Below are 23,004 nucleotides of genomic sequence, written 5' to 3'. Positions count from 1 at the left end.
AAAAAAAAAAAAAAAAAAAAACCAACAAACTAGAAACTGTGGTGTTTGAGAATTAATTTTAATTTTGCAAACTATAAAGGAACATGAAAGAGGACATATATTTGTTTTGTTTTCACACGTGCTCCGGGGTTCTGGCAAGGCCAAAGGAACAGGCATAAACAGGGTCCTTCAGTCAGATCCTGGCATAAATAGCTCAGCATCTCATTAGCTGTGTGAGCTCGAGTAAATGCCGAAACTCCTTTCATTTCTATTTCCTTCAATACAGAGCAAATAGTATCTACCTCAGAGAGGTAATGTAAGAAGTACATGAACTTGTATACACAGAGCACTTTAAAATGCTGAGAACAGTGATCAATAAACCTTAATTCATGTTATTATCATATTCTGAATATTCACTTGAAATATTAGAAATGATGGTAAATGTAATGAACAATAAGAAAATAAAATATCTCTTCTTGGAGCTGTACTGCCTTGCCTAGTTGCTGGAGGATGGTTTCTACGCTTTGGATCATGGATTTTCCAGAGGTCAAACACCTCATATGCCTAAATAAGGAAGAAATCTCATATTGGCCAATTTATATCGTCACCCTATAGGTGTGCAGGCAAACCCTTTTTTTTTCATATGGGTAGTGTGTTGAGGATTAAACCTAGGGCTCCCAGCAAGCCAGGGAAACTTTCTGTTGAGCTATAACCCCAACTCTATAGGGGATTATTCTTAAATCACAAATGCACAAAATAGAGAAGCAAAACAAAATAATGGGAATTAAAAGCGTTTGTTATATTACATATTGTTATCTTCAACAAAGTTGCTCAGAAACCCTGTATCATTTTTATTGTTTCTGTGTTGTTTCATTTTTGTCTATGTTGTTGTTATTTTGTTATTGTTTTTTTATTCTCTTTAAAAATTACAGTGTAGACTTGCAATAACAAAAATATAATAGAGAAGCAAGTAGGTGCTTTCTGTGGGAGTCAAACTAAAAGCTTGGCCTGTAGTCAGGGTCTTTTCCTTCTCTAGTGCTGATGTTCACCAGCTCTTACCAAGATAATGTATGTTGGGAACTCCTCACCTGGGTAGTTACACATCTAACGAGTACTTATCAGGTGTGGAAGAAAAATAAAAACAATTGATCTCAACCTGGATATCAAAACAGAAAGTAAAAGTTAACAGGGGCAATGCTGCCTTCTTTTAGTTACAGAAACCGTTTTGTTAATGGTAAATGCTTTGTGCTGTGATAGCAGCAACAGAGAGAACGAATAATTCAACTTCATCATCTCGGCAACCAACTTCAGTACTCCCTGCAAACCTAGTAAGAACACATTCCTGATTCTGATTCATTTTGGAAAAATTATTTTGAAAATAAACTCTAGGCTTCAGACAGAATTGTAAAACAGAGGATTTTCATGAGAGGCACAAGTTGTGGGTAAATATATACTTTATCCTCCTCCTGGGTACCTATTTACTAGATCACTCTAAAATGTTACTGTCTTCCTCAGTGCAAGTTAAACCCCTTATATTTTGCGTTCTCTATAAGGTAAGTAGGAAAAAATATAACATATACTCATATATTAATACAGCCTTAGAGAAACATTCATCCTTTGTGTTTTATTTTTCCATAAATTTCCTGGAGATTCTTTTTTTTTGTTTTGTTTTTGTTTTTTTGTTTTTGTTTGGTTTTTTTCTCTGGTACCAGGAACCGAACTCACGACGTTGCGCTTGCTAGCCAGGCGCTTTTGCCGCTGAGCTAAATTCCCAGCCCCTTTCCTGGAGATTCTAAAGAGTCATATCCGGTGGAAACAAGTGTACTCTGCTAATTTCATGATATGCTAGAATACAATGTCATAACAAAGGTGTGATGAGAAAATATGCTTGTATTTAGGTTAATTTTTATGCTACTACAAATCCATATTGTACTAGCACACTCTGGAAACAATGTCTGAAGAAGTACTTGAATACAAGGAAGCTGTTGTGAAGCCAGGAGAGGAGACACTTCTCCTTCAGCCTAGTGGTTAGAGTTTTCCAAGCTGGAAGACTAGAATGTGTTGGCTTTGGTATTATGAAAACTGTTCTACAATAAGCGTCTGGCTGATGAAATTATCCAATGTAACATTCTTCTATAGGTTCCATGCCTCATTCTCCGCTGAGTAAATGAGCCCAAGCGTAAAGAATTTGTAAGTGTTCAGAATCTCTGCTATTCTGTAAGTGAAATATAAACATTTCCACTTATTAAAATTCTGAAATTGTTTGTGATTCTATTTTTTCACAGTTTTCAGGTTATTTCACGAATGGAATGTAAATTGTCAGAATGAATACTCTAGACTTGGGAAGTTATTGAAATATAGCTTCTACCCTCACACAAAAATAAGAGCAGCAACCACTGTAAACCTCTTGAAAAATGCTCATGTGAAGTGGGTTTAAAATAAAAGATTTCTGGCATGCAACACCCTAACAACTAACAAGAGAAAAGGATAAACTATAATTCAAAAATAGAAAACTTCACATAGGCAAGCATCCAATACGCTTGCTATGTGTATGCATCGTGTGTGTATATTTAAAACTCTTGTAAGTTTTTGAACTTGAATGAAATGGGTAAAGCCTGAGGAAGAAATGGGTTTGAATTTCTCTCTGTGTGGGTATAAAGTCCTTTGTCACACTAATCAATGATTCTTTGAGAATTATAAGCAAATTCAATCAAAGGGTAAGTGAGAATAACCAAAATATCAGACCTAAGTATGGATGTAGAGAAAAGCCAGAGCCTGGGAGAAGTCAGAAAAGACTGATTTTGTGCTAAAAGTAATTTTGGAGTAAAATCCTTTTCCCAGGGGGCTGGAGGAGTATGACATTACATAGCAAAGTCCATTTTCTTTCGTCTCTTTGAGACGGTTTTGCTATGCAGTTCAGCCTATCTGTCAACTCACTTTGTACCCCAGTCTGATCTTAAACTTGTAGTAATTCTCCTTCTTCAGCCTCCCGGGTGCTGGGATTACAGGTTGCATCACCATGTCCACAAGCAAAGGCCATTTTTACAGAATAAAATGCCAGTGCAGAGCATAGAGTCTGAAACCTGATATCCTGAGATTAACCGATTTAATAACTAGAATCTACTAATGTTGGCCCATAATATAATTTCTTTTAAAGAGTGATAGAGAATAATGTTACACAGCTCATAAAGTTATTGAATAAAAAGACATAAAATCACTTAAAATAGTTCCAAGAGTAAAATAAAAACTCACTGCTATTTATTAATGTTTTATGCTGTGTTATAGTTCTCTTACAGGACCTAAGGACTGGGCTAGGATGATGGACCGTTTATGTGGTGGGACAAAATTTATCTCCAACGGAAAAGAGGCTTTTCAATAAACACTGCAAACAACAGAATATCCATAGTCAAAAATTACACAAGTTTTATATAAACTTCCTTTGCTAAATATTATCTCTTAACAGGTCATGAACTTATAAATAAAATATAAAAATGTAAAAGCTTTAGAAAAATAGGAAAAATATCTGACATGTAAGACTAGATAGAATTCTTAATGGTTACAACAAAAATCACAATCCAGAGAAGAAAAAATTATAAATTAGACTTCATCAAATTAAAGAACTTTTACTCTGAAAAATGAGTGAGTAAACAACCTATGAATTAGGAAAATATTTTCTTTCTCTGCACACACACACACACACACACACACGTGAAAACACACAGACACAAGAACACAAATACACACAGATAATTTTTATTTCTCAGTATACATTTGTATCATTACTTTTTTTTTAACCAGAGGTCATCATAAAAATATCTTCCTCATTTTAATTAGTTTCAACATGTTTGTCACTTTTTAGAATGAAATATTTTGTTTTATTGTTTTTAATGAAAAAATTTAAATGTCTTAAAATATTTATCTTTAGGTAGCTATCTCGTCATATTATCTATATAATTCCAATTGAGTCTTTCATTTTCTAGATAAACAATAATGAAGTGAAAATAATAAATTGCATCTCTAATTAAATATAGTGTTGAATATATCATTCCTCAGTGACTACTAACACATCATCTGCAAAACAATCTAGACCTCTTGGAGGTAACACGATACTCTGAATTCCATTGATTTTATAATAGCTACTTGGGTGTTTTAATATATAATGCTTTCGGTATTGGCTCTGTTAAAAATTGTTTACAATATGTAATTACTCTCATCCTATATGTAAGTTATTAGTATTTAAAACAGCTGGCCAGCCAAGCATTATGGTGCCCGCCTTAGTTACAGCTACTCAGGAGGCTGAGGCAAGAGGGATACTTGAGTCCAAGGACCAGCCTGGGCAAGAGCCAATTAAAAATAAAAATACTACTTAAAATTATAAAATGTAAATTTGTGAATTTCGTTCCTCCCTGTGATAAATTATGTAAAGTTCAACAATCCATGAATGCTTAGAATTAAATATTTAGTTATGGTGGATAATTATTTTGATATAACTTTTGATTTTAAGTAGATTTTTAATTAATATGCTTACATTTATATTCTTAGGTCCAACTGGTGAACTACTTTATTTTCTGCTAACATACTGGATTTGTGATTGTGGAATTATATTAACCTTACTATTTTTTATTTTACTATGCTAACACTTGAGTCATCTACATATGCCTGTAGAGCAAGCCTACTTACTTGCTTTTCTTTTCATACAACTTGAGCTTTAATTTGCTAACATTACAATTAAATTGATCTCATCTGTATTTCTAAGTCAAATTTAGTTTTAGTCATATGTTAGTAATACCTACTATGAAATATATAACAACTACCTTTCCTATGATCTCAAATTCATTGGATAGTGATTAATCATGGGTTCTTCGAAGGTTACAACTTCTCTTTTATGTCTGATCTTTTTTCCAGTATTATTACCTCATTGAAGTGTTCTGACCCTTTTGCCATAGAATTTGGTAAATTGCAAATTTCTTAAAATAACCCAGCTTTCCTTTTTATTTCCATAGCTACTTATGCTGTGATTATATTGTTTTGTCTTAAGCTTTTTAAAAATATATGAGTTCTTTCATTCTAGCTATTGGAAAATAATTTTATAGCTTTCTTTTTCTCTGCCACTCTTTCTTCTTTCTTTCTGTCTTTCTTCTCTGATTTGTACTACTATCATTTGATCATAGAGCTACCTTCGATGTCCTGCTTATCACTTGAAATTTCTACTTTCCGGGGTTTTCGCTTGGGACTGCTTCATTTACTTTCTACTGGGCCTTGGCAAATATCAGTGCACTTTCACTTGTGGTTGTCCTTTCTTCTTTATTAAAATTTTCCTGGGATTGATGTTTACACCCCTTGTGCTCTTAATAACAAAATACCATGACTAGCTGGCTTTAAAAACCCAAATTAATTATCTCACAGTTTTGAAGTCTGGGAATCAATGATCAGAATACCATCAAGTCTGTTTCTGATGAAGGCTATCTTCTTCTTCTCTGGCCTTTGGCCTTCATTGTGATATTATATGGTTCTCTCTTGTAGGTTAAAATATGGAGACAGAGAGACAGAAAACAAGTTCTCTATCTCTTACACAAATACTGTTTGTAGTAGATTGGGTTCCCACCCTTATAAACTTGTTTATCTTAATTACATTCTGAACCTTCCTATCCCCAAATTTAGTCACATAGAGGGTTAGAACTTCAATGTATGGACTTTAGGGAGTGAAATTTTCCATAGTACAGCGGTCAAATAGTTTCCTTAGTATGTGATCCCAGGAAGCAATGTGAGGGAGATTAATACAGGAGAAGATAAAACATCAATGCTTTCATGCATTCATTGGCTTGGTGTTGTCAATAATAGACACGGTTCTTTAAGGAATCCAGAAAAATCCTGAATTCCTACCTAAACATCTGTCTAAAAGCACAGGTTAGAATGTCAGGTTGGAATGAAAGATTAAGGGAATTTTAACATCCGCATTTATACTTTTCTAGGTATTGTTTGTATTCCTTATAATTACTGGCACAACCTTGGATTTAGACAGTCTGCCCTATTTCCCTTTTATGTATATGTATAATTGTTAGCCTAGGTGACTCAATTTTTGCTTTTGAGAGTACATAAGACTTTCAAGAAAGTTATTAAGGGGTCTCCATATCTTTGAGGAAAATATTTTGCTTTTATATAATTAGTAAGACAACTCTATGAGGTTTAATTAAGCAGCTAGCCTTATTTGAGGGATTTCTTATTTCCTTTCCCAGAAGACTAAGAGGTTCAAAGACAAAGAATAGTGTACATAATTTTATCTCACGCAAAAAAGAAGCAGAAAAAAGTTACTAAAATACAAATTACAGATCTGGCTGACAACTGAAATCCAAGATACACACTAATACTTGACTTGTATGTGAACCTCAAATGAATGTTTAGGACATACTTGTACTTGGAAACTTCAATGTCATTCATTTAAATTTTCCTTTAACTAAGTGTTCTGCAGTTTTATGACTTGAAATTGAAAACATTACCCTTGGCGAAATTCAGCCATTGGATACTAATTACAAATGAAGTGGTATCGGAACACAGTCTTACCCTGTCATTTGAGCATTGTCTATGGTTCTTTTGGCACTATACTGCAGTTCTTCAGTAGTAATAACAAGGCATATGTGGTTGAAATATCTACTATCTTTCTAAAACAACAAAACGAAATGGGTTGGTCCTAGGTTTAATGGACAAGAAGTTCCATCTTCACGAGGGAGGTCTGTTCCACATTTTAACCCCCAGCCCTTCCAGGCTGGTGTGGCTTTAGGAGGTGGAGAGAATTCAGCGTGGGAGAGGTTGACAGGTGAAAGAAAAGTGGTGTGTTTGAGATCACAGAGAACATTCACCTGGGCTACAAGGTAATCATAAGTAGGGCACCACCAAGATAACTGTTGCTATCAGACTGTAGCTCTGGGAGAAGAGAACTCATGTTGATGATTGTGACACTTGCCCCTGACTTGGGTTGGATGAGACATCTCAACTGCTTACTAATTTAAGAAATCATAGAGTCTCTATTATTAAGATTCAGAATCATATATATATATATATATATATATATATATATGAATTTAATTTGAAACCTGTAGGTTTAGCAATCATATCTAAAATGGCATCTGCATGTTTTATCCCTCCCATAGAAGATCTTGAGTCTTACTTCTGTCAGGCTTTTGGTAATGACATATGCTACAAGACATTAAAACTCATGATTTCTGAAACTTGTAAGCGGATATTGTGTCAGCTTAGGACATTTCTTAAAAGATCAAATACAACTGGCCAATCAATTTATGAAAAAATGCTCAGTATCTTTAGCATTCAAGGAAATGTAAATCAAAACTACACAGAGGAAATGTAAATGTAATGGAAATGTAAATCAAAACTACACAGGAAAACAAAAACATTAACAAAAACTAACAAATGTTCGTGAGGTTTTAGACAAAGTAAAGAACATTTACATGCTATTGGTGAGAATGTAAACTAGTACAAGCACTAAGAAAAAATAGTGTAGAGGTTTCTCATAAATCTAAGAATATCATATCACAGTGGTATATGTGCACCCATGTTTAGAGCAGCACAATTTGTAATAGCTAAATCATGGAGGCAACCCAAATGCCCATCTGAGGAATGGATAAAAAAGATGTGGTATTTTTATACAATGGAGTATTACTCAGCTATAAAGAAAGATAAACTGGAGGCTTTTACAGGTAAATGGACAGAATGAGAGACCATACTCATAAGTGAAATAAATAAGACCCACATGTGTAAACACTGTATTGTCTCACTAGTGTAATAATCTGAATGAGTGTATAAAATCTAGGAGTTAAAATAGATGTAGTGAAAGGAAAGGAAACTGCTCAAAAGGAGAGAACCAGGATGAGGGAAAAGAGACAAGCAAGAAAGAAGGGAAAAATATGGATATATGTGTACACAGCATAGCTAACATATTTGTACTATTGATTTCATTGCTTTATTGAAAGGAATAGCTAATGTTTAATTGTTTGATCAATCTCACATGCCTCTATTTGTTTATCTGAGTAACCAATTTGATATCAGTATGTAACACAATAACCTGTTAATTTCCTATCACCTTGTCTGAAATTCTGTATTGCTTGTATTATTTTTGTGTTATTTTGTAAATGAATGTGTGTTTGTTAACATAATTTCATTCTTCTATATTTAAAATAAAAATGACAACCAGCAACTCCCCCCAAAAAACATCTAGGAATAAGCACTGCAGGGGTGGAGTACGTTTACCCTCCACCCAGGAGTGTGCAATGGTTCTGATGTCAATATAAACATCTGGTCTCTTACAGAGATACACCCAGAAGTTAGAGGAGGGTCCCCCTCCTTTTCTTAATCTATAATTTTTAATAATGTCCTTCAAGATTATAAGTGTGCTTAACATTCTCTTCCATGTATCAGTGAATCAGATTCTACAAGGTCTAATTGTCAGATAATATTTTTCAATGCAATTTTCTTATTAAAAACCAATTTCCAGCAGTCTTTTTTTTTTTTTGCCTTTCTGAGACAGGGTCTTACTATGCAGTTCAGGCTGGCCTTGAGCTCACTTTGTAGCCCAGGCTTGTCTTGACCTTGCAATGATCCTCCTGCCTCAGCCTCCCAAGGGCTGGGATTACAGGCATGCGCCACTACACCAGGCCTTCAGCAGTCATTTTTAAACTGTCACGAGGTTTTCTAAAGGTGATCACACCTTCCTCCACCCTGGACTACCATGCACATGCACGGAACCAATTCTGAGACTGCTGCAGATGTGGGCTTCTGACACTTGCCAAATATTAAGACTCGTCTGTCCAGGAGCCAAAAGTAACCAAGGTTGTGTTAGTGTGAATTTCTGTGAGTAATGTACAGTAGTAGCTGTAGCAGCAATTAAGAAATAAGATGGTGAAGTGTCTGTCACAAAGCAGGTTTTCAGTGAAGATTTCCTAAGTGGAAGAAAATCATAAAAACTATTTTTCAATTCTAGAAAATAACAAAAGAAACTACCAACTCATATTTTGTTATTTTATTTAGCAGCAAACCTTAGCCTGAATTTTGTTGGGCTTTTCCCTTCATAAACTTTTTGTTGTAAAGTATATCTTGGTTTTTGTAAGATATCATCTTTATACCATATTTTCTATCACCTTTGCCCTCAGTATTGTCCTTTAACAAAACATCAAATTCAATCCCAAGTCCCACATGAAATTATTGTCAAGAAGAGCAAATATTCATAATTTTTTTCTGCAAAATCCTTTGACCTGCCTTTTAAAATATAATATAACCTGTACTATATTTCCTAGCATCTTTTTATTCCTCTACAAGGAGCTTGATTTTGCTCAGCATGTCAATTCAAATAATAACAGTGCCCTATATATTTGTTTGCTGCTATTGTTTACAAAATTTTGAAAATAATCTATTTTATTTTAATGTCTCTTGAACAGATCTCTATTTTTTTTCTGAGGAAACAATGTTTGCCCAAGTATTTAGAAATGGATTTTTTTGGTGCCAGGAATTGATCTCAAGACTTTGTATTTGCCAGGCAAGCACTGGGCCGCTGAGCTCTATCCCCGGCCTTGACCCAAGTGTTTGAAGACAAGAAACTATGCAGGGTGGAACTGTGTGAGCAAGTCAGAGTCTACCTTGTCGTAAGCAGGAATCTCACTTATTGGAAACACTGAGCATAGAACCCAAGGCAGCGTGGATGTGATCAATGGAGTAGACACTGATGTGTGTGAACTATGACTTTTGGAATTGTTCATGACAAATGCAAGGGAACTAGTATTTATAAATAGAAATTGTGTATGAGATGGTAATACTCAGTACTTTACATATATATTCTCATTAGATTCTTGCAAATCTTAGTGCTATTTTCTAATTATGACCATGATTCTTAAGTTTATTTTCTTTTAATCTTTAGCATAATTTTAGATAAATTTGCTTCTAATCCTTAAATATAGTGACTACATTCATTGTATAGTTGTTAAATATAACTAATGAAAAGTATTTAGCAATAATTTACATTGTTGAAATGAACCCTTAAATCACATCTTTGTCTGAGACTCTCTCCGTTATATGTACTACTCATATCCCATCCAGCCTATGATAAAGGGTGTTGGGAGGAGGGTCACCGTGCCCACTAGTTTGGGCAAATCACTTTATTTTGGTGACTAATGATAGTCTTAAGAGCGTCTTAAATGGTAAAGATAGAAGATGGAAATAGAGCATTTAAGGAATTTTAATTTAATGGACATGCATTACATAGAGAGCAAAAATTCAATTTCTAAAATTGTCTTATTTGTATCAGGAAGTGCATTTAGCGCCCAGCATGAATACTGTCCTCAGGCTTCACAATTTTATACACTTCTGCTGTCCATCATAAAACTTTTGCATAGAGGTAGCTATTTGTCTGAAAATCTATTTATGTCTGCAAACTTGTTATTGTGATTATACAAAATAGTATTTCTAAATGTATGTAATTTGTTTAAATAACTATGCCGTTGTATAGAATTGGGTCCCTATAACGTATGAGTGTTTGAAAAACCTATAAGCATGAGGGTTTTTAAAATTCAAATAAGACAACCTTAGAACTTTGAGAAACTTGTAAAAATATAAAAAGAATTCTGCACTCCAGTTGCTTTACAAAGACCTAAGTAGAACACTTTTTATAAAACCCTAAAAATAAGAAATATTGCTTAGAAGATGAAAACTATGTACATTTCTGCAAGCAGAGAAAGAGAGAGAGATGTGATTCTTATCAGCAATCTCTTAAAAATGGCTTGGCCTTACTTCAAAAGATTAACAAATAAACAGAATTATAGTTTTGTGTTAATTAATATATCTGAGGGGTATTTTATTTTTAAATATTCTCCCTTTAAGCTATGACCTCAATTAACCAGGAATATTGGTTTCTAGTTGTACTCTGTGTGTGTGTGTGTGTGTGTGTGTGCGCACATGTGTGTGTGTGTGTGTGTGTGTGTGCTTTAGAGAAGGACAGTATAAATGTAGTGTCTGGGTTCTTTTTAGAAAATAAGAACATAAGCGCAATTCTCAAGTTGAATGGCTACTTTCAATACGAATTTAGGCCTGGGGAAAAAGCAATGTGACTCATTCAGAGCTTTTGTGCGTCATCTCATCAAATTTCCATTGTGTTTTGTTCTAAAAACAAAACCGAACTTATACGGGTCTACTTTTTCAGAAAAAGTTACTATTTTAAGATATATGTTTTATTGTTTTTTTCCATGAGTATGGTAGCATGTCTTGCTACCTTTCTGGGCATATTTTATGACTTTTTAGAGTAGACAAATACAAACTCTCCATTAATTTGAAACACATTGAAATTTCATTTTTAGTAACATTATAACAAGGATGTTGGAAACTCAGGTAAAGTCTTTATTTATTTCAAGGCTGGAATCATTCTGGTCTCATTAACTACAATGATAAATCCCTCCACTCTAACCTACGAATTTCTTCTCATTTTCCAGAAGCTCAGTGCTTTCCAGAGGGAAACTCTCAGAAAAATTCGTTATAATTATAATTTTGAAATTATGATGAAACTATTCACAATTATATTATGTTATGTTTTCTGTGCTATTTAACACTCAAATTCAATATTGTTGGGAAGTGCTGCTGATGGAAATGGATACTAGCAATGAGAGAAAACTGAATCCTTGTTTGGGCTCTGGCAGAACCTAGCTGTCTGACCTTGGAGAGTCACTGTAGCTAACTTGTCCTTCAGTGTGGAGATTAAACATAGTAAAATAGTTCAGCAGAGCACAAGACATAGGCATGAAATCTCATCTAAACAATATTAGCACAAACATTCTTTTCAAGGAACTAAGAGAATCTAGCTGTAAAATTATCTTAACTATCTTGTTATACATATATTTTTTTCTTTTTCCATTTTTTACTTTCCCTTTCCCCCTCTCGGAAGACGCAATATGCCGTGTATAAACTATTGCAACTGTCCTACTAATCTGTTTCATTGTTTACCTTTTATTCTCTTTAAAATAAAAAATAAAAATAGTAAGATAGATTGCAGTAAATTATCAGTTTTACTCAGACTTGACTAGGGCCTTTCCTTTGGTCCTTAAAAATATTTCCATTGTCTAGAAATTATTTTTTAGATTTTGGTAATAGGCACTAGGAAAATAATTTACAATGCTATGTTAAGTTTTATATTTTAAAGTAACTTACACAGTATGTATCTTTGTACGATCATCACAAATGCCTGAAACTGGTCACACTCATTTTGCAGAATTTGAAAAATAGCCTCACTTAAGTAAAACTGATCCCTAAATAAAGAAGGCATTTTTTAAAATTTTTATTTATTTATTTATTTTTCTGGTTTTTCTCCGGTGCCGGGAACTGAACTCACGACCTTGCGCTTGCCAGGCAGGCGCTTTGCCGCTGAGCTAAATCCCCAGCGCCCATTTTTTTTTTTATTTTAAACATGATAAAAAAATACCAACAACTAGACAATTCAAAACAAAGCAAAAACAACAAAAATGATAGAGGGTTTCAAAACCGAATGTTAGGAATTAACAGTGGTTGTTATATACACATCATTATCTTCAACAAAGTTGCTCAAATTATCAGATTTGCAGTATAAATCATTCAGAGATTTTGTTCAACTTTTCTTCACATTTATTTAAGAGCATCCAACACAAAACAACAAAAGAAATAAAAGAAAATAAAGCAACACTATACCTGTTTGTCTGAGGGCTAAAGTCCCATGACGATTAAGCATACAACAATAACCAGCACAACTACACCCAACTGTCTTCTCGATCCAAATAGAGCTTCTAGGGGTGCACAGAATTCACCACGCTGGAATAGGCAAAAATATTAGCATTTCACTTCTTCCCTGACTCATGAACTGATTTTTTTTTTCTTTCCACAATGATTGCCTCAAGACAATATCCACCAAAAACTTTCAGTCTTCCCCTCGCTAAATTTTTATGCAGCATTTGACATCAAGGAGTGCCTCTCCACTTTTCTTTTGCTAAGTTAATTTGACAGCTAAGTTCGTGATTTTTTTTCTTCTTTTTTTTTTTTTTTTTTTTTTTTTTGAGACAGGGTCTCGCTATGCAGTTCAGGCTGAACTTGAGCTCACTTTGTAGCCCAGGCTGGTCTTGAATGCACATTGATCCTCCTGCCTCAGCTTCCAGAGTGCTGGGATTACAGGCATTTACAACCACTCCCAGCCATGATTTTTTTTCTTACTCCACTAATGTTTCATTTTTTATCTCCTTCAAACACATTTTTTCTGTTTCCCTTTTGCAATATTAGTGCTGCCTTGTGCTGTTTTTCTCCTATGTGTCATTGTCTCCTGTAATCTCAACTCCTTCCACCCATGAGTCCAAGTCCTTAGAGAAGATTTGGGGATCAGCATTTCCGAGCTATCTCTTTCCTTATACTTCAACTCCTTTAAAGCTCATAAACAAATTAAAATCAAACATATATGCGGAAAGCTTTCCCTTTTCTTGGTCCTCTCAGGTAGTGTATTCATTATTCTCTTAAATTACCCAAACTAGCATGTTATGTTTCTTTTACAGTCTCTATTTTTCCCGTATCTTTTATCTGAATCCTCACAAAGTTCATGCATCTTCATATCTTACCTTTTAACCTATGTGCATATGAACTATTTGGAATTTTGAAGATTACCTTTCAATTGATGAAACATCTTTCTGATTGTTCTGCTTCCAATGGACCTAAACATTTTAAATTCATTTTCCAGCCTTGTGAGCATTCTACAGTGGCATTTAGTCATGTCTTTTTGTGGCTTTGCCTTGTGTGACAGCTCTCTATGATATTCACATCAGATCCCAAGCTCCTACACGAAACTTGGATGCCCAAGGTTTGCCCTGAGTCAACTTCTTTATCAGAGCCGAGCACCCGTTCCCTTTCCTCCACAATTGTACAAAACTTCTGGTAGGTTCTTTAAGGGTTGAGATTCTTTTATATCATAATATCTCTGGAACTACACACACAATAAAATCCAGGAGACTATTTTCCTTTCTTCTCTATGCAATCTATCTCCTCTGAACACACGTCACCAGCCTTCTCATGTAACTTCCTCTTCTCGATTCAACTAACTTTCAGTGGGGCTCAGAAGAAAAGATTCTCAAGCAGGGCTGAAATTTTAGTCCCACCATGAAGCCAGATCCATTGGGCACTTTAGTCAGTACTTCATTCGGTCTCACAGCAGTGTCCTTAAGACTGAGCTCTTGTTGTTTTGTCAGTTACAGGTAACCCTTTCAGACCTTTAGCAGCTTGATATTAAAAATATGACTTGCCTTGTGAATATGTCTCAACATTAGGTAACAGGGAGAGTTGTGGGAATGTGAATACGTGACACACACACACACACACACACATGCACACAGAATTGTACACTTTAATGGGAGAATATCATGCTATTGCATTTTTGTGTTAGTGAAAAAGTATGGTTTGACTTTGTCCCAAACCTACTAAGTTTTAGTGAGAGTACCAGGTTGCTTGTCTTTGCATTACAGTTTGTGAATTAGTGTCAGGGATGGCAGAGATTTGCAAACCTCCTACTTCAGTGAAACCATTAATGAGGACTGTCTGCCTCCATGTGACCCTAAGGACGAGTTGATTTGCTGCCTATGTAGGATGTGAGCTTTTCATGGCTATCTTCATAACACATTACAACAATTAATATTAAACCGCTAAATCCTTCAACAAGATGCATGGGTTGGGGATATAGCTCAGGGCCATAAGCTCCTGCCTGGCAAGTGCAAGGTCCTGAGTTCAATTCCCAGTATGAAAACCAAAAACAAGATACATCGTTGCATCTTCTCTAGACACAGCAGTTTCCATTTGGGTTGCATCTGTACAACATGAAAGATTGCAGTTTTATTGAATCAAATTACTCTGTCCCCCAACATAGCGAACCTTTTAATTGGAATATTAATTATATTTCTTATCTTTGTGTTTCTAGAATCTAGCACACCCTAGTCTATCAAATACTATTAAAATCATTTGATTTTCTAACACGATTATGTTATTCCTCTCTGAAAAGTAAATGCTGAGGTGGAATCCAGTATACAAGAAATTTATTAGGAAAATATCTGTGAAAGAAAACAAAGAGGAAGCTGAGGAAGTCTCCAAGACATTCAGTCCGTGGTGCAAAGCTGACTGTTTGCCCAGAAAGAGGGAGGACGGCTTGAGGCCTCCACAACAGCCAGATGCAGCGAAGCGGTTCTTCAGGCAGTTCAGGCAGCCTCAAGCCAAGCTGACTGTGAGATAAATGCCTCGTTCTCCAGACGTGAGTTGACCTGCCACTTTCTCCGCCATATTCAGTCAATGGCTGGGAGTAACCCACAGGAAATGTAGCTTTGGGACAAACACAGTAGCAGAATCCAGAACCCTGCAGGTGGGCCGTATATAATTAGTCAATCAAGGAAGAAGTCTGAGACATAGTTCCAAGGATGCAAAAAGCCTCAAAACCTTAAAAATTTAGGTTGTTTCTAACATACTCGTGCTCATGAATTGGAGTAAGCCTGTTGTTTTAGGTCTTTGTGTCTCTGATTTGACAGTGATTCATCGCAACTCAGGAGGAACGTGCTCTGTCCCAGGCCTGGGCCAGAGAGGTGAGCCAGGTGGCAGGATCTCTGCCACAGAAAGTTCAGCGTTACACATTTATTCACTGTAATTTTGTTGATTGCCACAATGACAAATAAATGTGTAGTGATATTTTTCTTAGACTGGATAAAGGAAACAGAAGTTATTTGGTTTTCTTGTTTGTTTGTTTTGGTGTTTTGACTAGGAGTCCCTAGATGATTTTTTGTTTGTCATTGCTACTTAAGTCTCATCATAATGAGGTCCTGTCATAATGTCTATTCACTCAAATTGATCCTTGCATTTTGGTTAATAATATAATGAGATGGTTACAGATTTCTATTCCTTATAACACATCTTTTTTTCTCTATCTGAAAGAAACACAACAGAAACAATTCTGATTTTTAAAAATTTGTTATCATGCTAATGGACTGAGGGTTGTCAATAATTTTTCTTTCCTTCAACCATTATTAAGGGGTGCTATCAGCCGGGGTATGTTCATGGAGGATAGAAATATTACACTAAGGGTCACATATTTTGGGAAAATATAATTGTGGTGTGCACATGTAGATACACACAGAGAAATCTTAATCATCTTTCACAAGAAAGGAGATTCTGCCATTTATGACAACTGGCAGACAGGCAAAGTGAAGCAATCCAGACACAATTACTGCAATGCTCTCACTTACATATGAAATCTACAGAAGTGTAACACCTAGAAACAGAATAATTGAATAATCTTTACCAGGGATGGGAAGGTGGGGAAAGGGGAGAGTTGTTGCTCTAAGGACTCAAAGTTTCACTTATTTAGGCTCAGGAAGTCTTTAGATCAAATACAGAGCATAACGACTGTAGTCTGCATATAATAGTACACTGCACTATGCACTGTGTACTGGAAATGTGTGAAAAGTGGAGCTCAGTGCCTCTCCAACACACATACACAAACACACAAGCAGGAAAAGAAAAAGAAAGAAAGACGAGAGGAAAAGAAAAAAAGCTATGAACAGGTACAAGGAATTCTTTAAATCGTATTTATCCACCAGGAGAAGTTCAAGTAACTGATTTTGAGAGTCTGCAATAGAACAAGCCTAGCATCTAAATGAAGTTCGGGTTGTTTTGCTCCCACAAAAATATAAAAGGAAGTGGTTTAACTGGGTGAGGACATGGCCGTGGAAGTTTGACTGGTAATTGTCTCACTAAGCATATGTGTATCATTTTGTATGTCGCCAATGTATACAACAAAAAGAAGAAAAGTATATAATGTATTGTTATCTAGCTCCAAATTACAAAGGAAGATATATTTTTATTATAAATTCTTGATTATCGATGCCTCTGTTTATATTCTCATTCACAGAAAATTTCAATGTATTCTGGAAAAATACTTGGCCCAATAACATTGGTCTTAGGATTTTTCCTCTCTTTAGTAGCTCTGAGCATTTTTAAAGCGATCCTTTCTAAATAAGTCTCAAAATCATTATATTAAGAAGAACCCTGTGTACAGCCTTAGGATTAGGAAAGCTATGTTGCTATTCTGGCATTACCTTCCCCTCATGAAGTACCCTAAAATCATGTCCTGTCATGACTGTGCTTGAGTTTCTTAGCAGTCCGATGTGTACAGGTACACAATGGCTCTCCTTCATGATTTTTGGTTGCTGACACTGTCCTCATCTCCTCTCTTGTCAACTCTGGGTTTTTCTGGTTTCTCACAAATCTTCAGAAGTCTCCTTCATTTTCACTTTGGAGGAAAGGAACTCCAGGTTCTAAAGTTAGAGCATAAGCTACATTCAGTTCATTATCTTTACCTGTCCTTGCTAATCACTTAAAGAGGAAGACTTTGACCTGGGCTTTTGATTTCAGCATGAAGTATTGGCACTTCTTTTCTCACTCTGAGAATTCCAGCTTCTCTCTTCATTCTCCTGTGTGCTGTGTCTCTCTTAGCTCTCATGAAAAGTGTAAAGAACTTCATGGACATTGTTGATTGGTACCAAGTGCATCCTCTCTTGCTCAAAGAATTTTAATTTAATGGAGGTGTCTACTGATTTTAAGATTTTTAAAAGTTAAATACTCACTATCTTTTTAGAAACGCCCAGAAAACCCTTTGGAAATCTTTAAAACTTCTGAACGTTTAAAACATATAATTGCCAAGATTGCAGGACCAGGGGTTGATTTCATAGGCCCAGTACTGGCCATATGCTTCAGTGAGTTTTATACCCTGTGCCAAATTCCTCAAATCCGGCCATGGATGCGATCAGCTGTGTGAATCAGTGGGTGCACTGGAGTCTCAAAGATAGTTATTGTCCTTGGGGTGGTCCATGACTAGAAAAGTTAATCAGACAAAAGGGAATGACTGCAGTTCCCAAGATGTTCTACCTCTTTAAGTCATCAGAGTGAGTAGGTAGACAAGGAGCTAACAGAACCTGAGGTGTAGCTCAGAGGTAGAGGACTCTGCATACAGGAGGACCCGGGGTTGACCTTCAGCATCACAAGAAAATGAGTCAATCAACCAATCAATCAAAAATTAAACAGAAGATGAGTTAAGTGCCACCGGCCTCACATCTTGAGATACAAATTAGAAGTCAAACAGTTTCTCTTTTGTTTAGGCCAGTTTGTTTGATGGTTTGTTTGTTTTTGTATTAGTAAAGTTGTTTTGGTTAGGCCTATTTACTTGTTTATTTACTATCAGTACAATTATTTTCATTTAAATTATATTTTTGTTTTTAATTGACATATAATAATTATACATATTTATGGGTACAGTTTGACATTTTGATATAATGTATAAAACCAGGAATGCTCAGACCAAGGTACTGGGCTTATCTATCACCTCAGACATGTCATTGTTTCTCTTGTAATGTTGAAAACACTCAAAAGCATCTCTAGTAGCTATTTTTGAAATATTCAGTTAGTTATTCTCAACCACAGCTATTTCTCTGGGCTATAGAGCAATAGAGAGAATAGTAATAGTCAATATGTTGTGTACTGTTATCTTCAAACAGTTACTCAGCATTCAAGACATTGACCAAAAAAATTTAATCTTTTTATTTTGTTATGAAATTTTGTTCTATTTTATATGAAATAAAGAATCCAACATTTCCTAATGTACATGAAGTTATTCCTGTGATCCGACTACCTTCTCTACCTGTTAACCATCCTCTGTCTCTTTGTATCCCTTCCCTCCCCCACATCCTCTCCGGCTCTGGTGAGCACTATTCTACCCTCTAATTCTAGGGGACCAATAATTTTTCCTTCTTTAAACCAATGTAGAACTGGATTTTATCACTGACAAATGAAACAGCCTGGATAATGTGCACAATAAAATTAAAAGCCTGGCTCAAATCTCTTACAGTATTCAAAAGAAAATGTCTTTATCCTCCAGGGAAGTACAGTAGAGATGCCAGGATATTGTCAGATGCACTATACAGTGGAGCAAGCAGTAGATGAGTTCTGGTAAACTGGTACTGCATTCCAAGGGAAGTGGCATTTGCCTTGGCTTTTAAAATCTGAGTAAGAATTTAATCAGTCAGAAAACTGAGTAAGAACATTATAGGAAGTGCAAAGATATGCTAAATTTAGAGCAAAGATGAGACACTATTTCCACTCATTTAATTTACAAATTGAAATAAATGATATTTTGAATGGTTCAAAATATGTATTTCATGATGATTTTCTGCTTCTAAACTTTTCGTCAATTACTATTCACCAGTCATGCAAATGAAGCAGCTCAATGCAAACAAGTAAATGTTTATCTAATTCACATGGCATGAAAATACCTTGTTTAATTTTTATTTGCCATTTAAGAAGAAAATCTCATAGTTTGGTAAAGATGCTATAGAAGTTTTCTCTCTGAGACCATCTTGTAATTTTTTTTAAGTATAAAAAGCTTTGCACTGGTGTCTGCTTAATAATTTCTATTTAAAGTTTAACAGTGAATACTATCCTCACATATTTTGCAACAGAGGAGAATACTGACTTTAGACTTTGATAAACATCATAAATCTACACAGAATTACCCTCAGATTATTCTTTCCCTTGAAAACATTTAAAATATTGCAGAAGCAAAACAGAAGTGGTGCAAAAAATAAGGAAGGGGGGAATTTTTACTACTTTTCTGATATAATATAAAGATGCTGAGATTACTGAAGCAAGATCTTGTGTGTGATAGCAAAAACAAAGAAAGAAACAATTTGACTAAGAATTTCAGATTCTCTAGAACTGTAAAAATGTTCTGTTTGAGATATTGAAGGTTAGCGGTTCTCCAGCAGCTGTCTTGTTATAATCAAAGGCACATTTGACCCTTTCAAGGGAAGCTCAATTCCCCAGCAGATCACAGCTGAGAGAAAAATTAAATCTATGGAAGTAGAACCTGAAAATGAGCCAGGTATTTTTGAGTCTTCCTAACACACGTCTTACTGACAAAAGTTCAGTCATAGAGGACAATTAAAAAATAGAGATAACAATCTTTCTCTTATTTCACAAGATCTATCCAGCACATAATAGTGTAGTATCACCAACTAAAAGTACTCTTAACTCCAACACGACCTTGAAGGGTTTATTGTGAAGAAAAAAAGAGAAAAGAACAGTGATCCTGCCTTAATATTCTTAACCACAGAACGTACCTGTGTTCAAAGAGTCTTCTAAACACATTGCCCATTTCCAATCCTAAAAGACCATTACTCCACTATAAGAAGATTGCCTGAAAGGTTGCCATTACTGCTTGATAAACCTGCCTCTCATCCCTCATGCCTCGAACAATATGACATAACCTATGGGCATTGATAAAATGGCTATTTGTGTGTTTCCTTTCACTGTGGGCCACTAAGCCCCTATTTTCAACAACCTCTGTAAAAAATACAGAGATTTTGTTGCTCTTGAACACGTTTAGTTTATTCTCACGACTGCTGTCTACCTGTACTGCGGGGTAAACCCTGGAAGAACTCAGGTACTTCAAGTACACATTACCTGCCCAGCGGGTCGCTCCTTGATACTTGTTGTCTCTACAAATGACACAGATATCTTTCTGACAGTTTAAGCAGAAAATGGGCTGTCATTCTATAAATGTTATCCTTCCAACTGTGTACACAAACACCCATTAAAGGGTACATCTCATTGATTTTTTGTCCCTTTGTATCCCTTGCACCCATAGCCTTGGCTACACATTTTATCCTGAATTTCTTATGTGCCATGTCTTTCTTAGCTCTCATAAAAACTGCAAAGAACTTTAGTGTTGCCAAGATTCCAGGACCAGAGGTTGATTTGATAGGCCTGGTGTTGGCCATGTGCTTCAGTGAGTTTTATGCTCTGTAGCAAATTCCTAAAATCTGGCCATGGATGAGATCAGCTGTGTGAATCACTGGGTGCACTGGATTCTCAAAGATGGTCAATGTCCTTGGGGTGGTTCATGACTAGATACGTTAATCAGGTGAAAGGGAACGACTGATGTTCTCGAGCTCAGGGGTTAATTTTGTTTCTTGTCTTGAGCACAAGGAAGAATCATGTAGTACAGACTGCAGCAGGGACTGTGACAATGAGGAGTCCAGCAGAACAGTGAATTAAATTGGGAGAGAAGTAGACAAATAGAATAAAAGGAATGTAGGATTTGATGCTATTGCTGAGATGCATATTATACTGTTCATACAGCCTATCTTTGAATCCTTCAGCCGCCAGCTTTCTCAGAGAAATATACGGTAATCTAAGTGAGAAAAATATTTTGCTTGTGTTACCAAGCATTAGGTACCTGTTTCTATGGCAGTGATCAGTATCTTCTGGTATTCAATATATAGTATAGAGGGAAGGAAAGAAAGAAGCAGAAAATCAGCCCTGTGAATTTTTAGATTTAAAAAGAAGGTAAAGATGTGACTACTGAGTTATTGATTGACTGACAAGGTTTTCTATCAAGGAATCAGCCAGGCATGGCAATGTGTATGTGTAGTCTCAGACACTCAAGAGCCGGGGCAAGGGAACCCTCAAGTCTAGCAGATGGAGGCCAGCCCCGCTAACACAATGATTCCCCATGTCAAAATATGAAGAAAAAATAAAAGAGAGAAAAGAAAATATCGAGGATGTAGCTCAGTAGTAGAAAACATGATTGTTACGTACAGAACTCTGACTCAGTCCTCAGCAGAAAGCAAGGAAGGGAGAGGGGAGGGAAGGAGGGAGGAAGGGAGAAAAAGAGAAATGTTCTATGGATTATTTGTCTTGATATGCACACATCTGTAAGATATTTTAAGTGTGTTAAAGATTCGCATATAATTTTAAGAGTAGAAAACATTTATTTAAAAAGGAATAAAATAGCTTTTATTTAAGTTCCTCCATGGATACTACTTAACATAGACTCTTGGGATTTCCTGAAGAACCACTTAATAGCTTCTTGCTCTTGTATCATGCGGTATCTCTGATGGATAGAATTTGTTTCTAAAAGATTTTATTGATTTATATAAAGTCACAAACATAAAAACTGAATGTGTACTTTCATAAGGAAACCAGCACAAGTTCCACTTCCATTGTTCCCCCTTAATATCAGACCTTTCTCTCATTAAAAAGTTTTGCTTATTTACCTTGTGATCATCAAGGACCAGTGTGTAAGGTCAAAACTGACTTTGGTTGTTTAGTAATGACTTTGAAAATAGAGTGTCTAAACGCCTTTAGAGTTTTATACAAGCATTTATATTACAATGTTGTTCTTGATGTGGGCATGAGCGGTTTGATAACTCTTTCCTTCAAAAAGAAATGGCAAAACTGGACAAATAGTCAAAATGAGTTTCTTTAGATCTCTGGCATTTAACAAAAGTCATACAACGACTGATGACAAGTGCTCACTGGATTAGGAACTTTGTTCATTAAGTTCACAATCTTGGCAGCATTCAGAAAGAGTATTCAGGATTTCAAATAGGCTGACGTGGAGTCCTAACTGAAGCATATTTTGGACAGCACAGGGAGCATAGATTCAACAGGGAATTAGAGAAGTTGATAGAGGCATGGAGTTACAGGGGGCTATATAAACTGTGTGCACATCCTTGATGGGAGGGCCAGTCTACATTCCCCCTAGAGACTCTAAGATCTGAGACACCAAAAAATTCCATAAAGAAATCCTAAGAGCATGTTCTGAGGAAGCATGATAATGTCATTGGAAGATAAATCCAGTGAGGCTTTGATTGGATCAAACATTTCAAACTTTGCCCAAGCCACATAGCTTCATGAGCAAAAAGCAGAAAACTTTCTGGCTCAAGGTATTTGAACATACGCCTTGACCACTCTTAACAGAACCCAGGGATTTCCAAGAACAGTAGCTACCCATAAAAAGCCAGATTTTAAAAAGGTACAAGCAAACAATAAACAATAAGAAAGACAGAAAGCAAGAGAGAGAGAGGGAGGGAGAGAGAGAGAGAGACAGAGAGAGAGAGAGAGAGAGAGAGAGAGAGAGAGAGAGAGAGAGAGAGA

At 35.7% G+C, this 23,004-nt stretch overlaps 1 protein-coding gene across 3 annotated transcripts in view; it reads right to left on the bottom strand.

The window, feature by feature from the left end:
- Positions 1–23,004, bottom strand: part of Sntg1 (syntrophin, gamma 1) — a 741,266-nt gene that overhangs the window by 555,239 nt on the left and 163,023 nt on the right. For 2 of the 3 annotated variants that reach the window (XM_005396048.2, XM_005396049.2), the window contains exon 2: positions 12,691–12,810. The exons of the other annotated variant lie outside the window; for it this stretch is intronic. The gene's annotated coding sequence lies outside the window, so the exon portion shown is untranslated. The remainder of the gene's footprint in view (positions 1–12,690; positions 12,811–23,004) is intronic. 3 annotated transcript variants of the gene reach the window in all.

This window comes from Chinchilla lanigera, unplaced genomic scaffold (assembly GCF_000276665.1).
Source record: "Chinchilla lanigera isolate Chin_1 unplaced genomic scaffold, ChiLan1.0 scaffold00053, whole genome shotgun sequence".
Classification (NCBI taxonomy): domain Eukaryota; kingdom Metazoa; phylum Chordata; class Mammalia; order Rodentia; family Chinchillidae; genus Chinchilla; species Chinchilla lanigera.
This window is presented reverse-complemented; position numbering and strand designations above follow the sequence as displayed.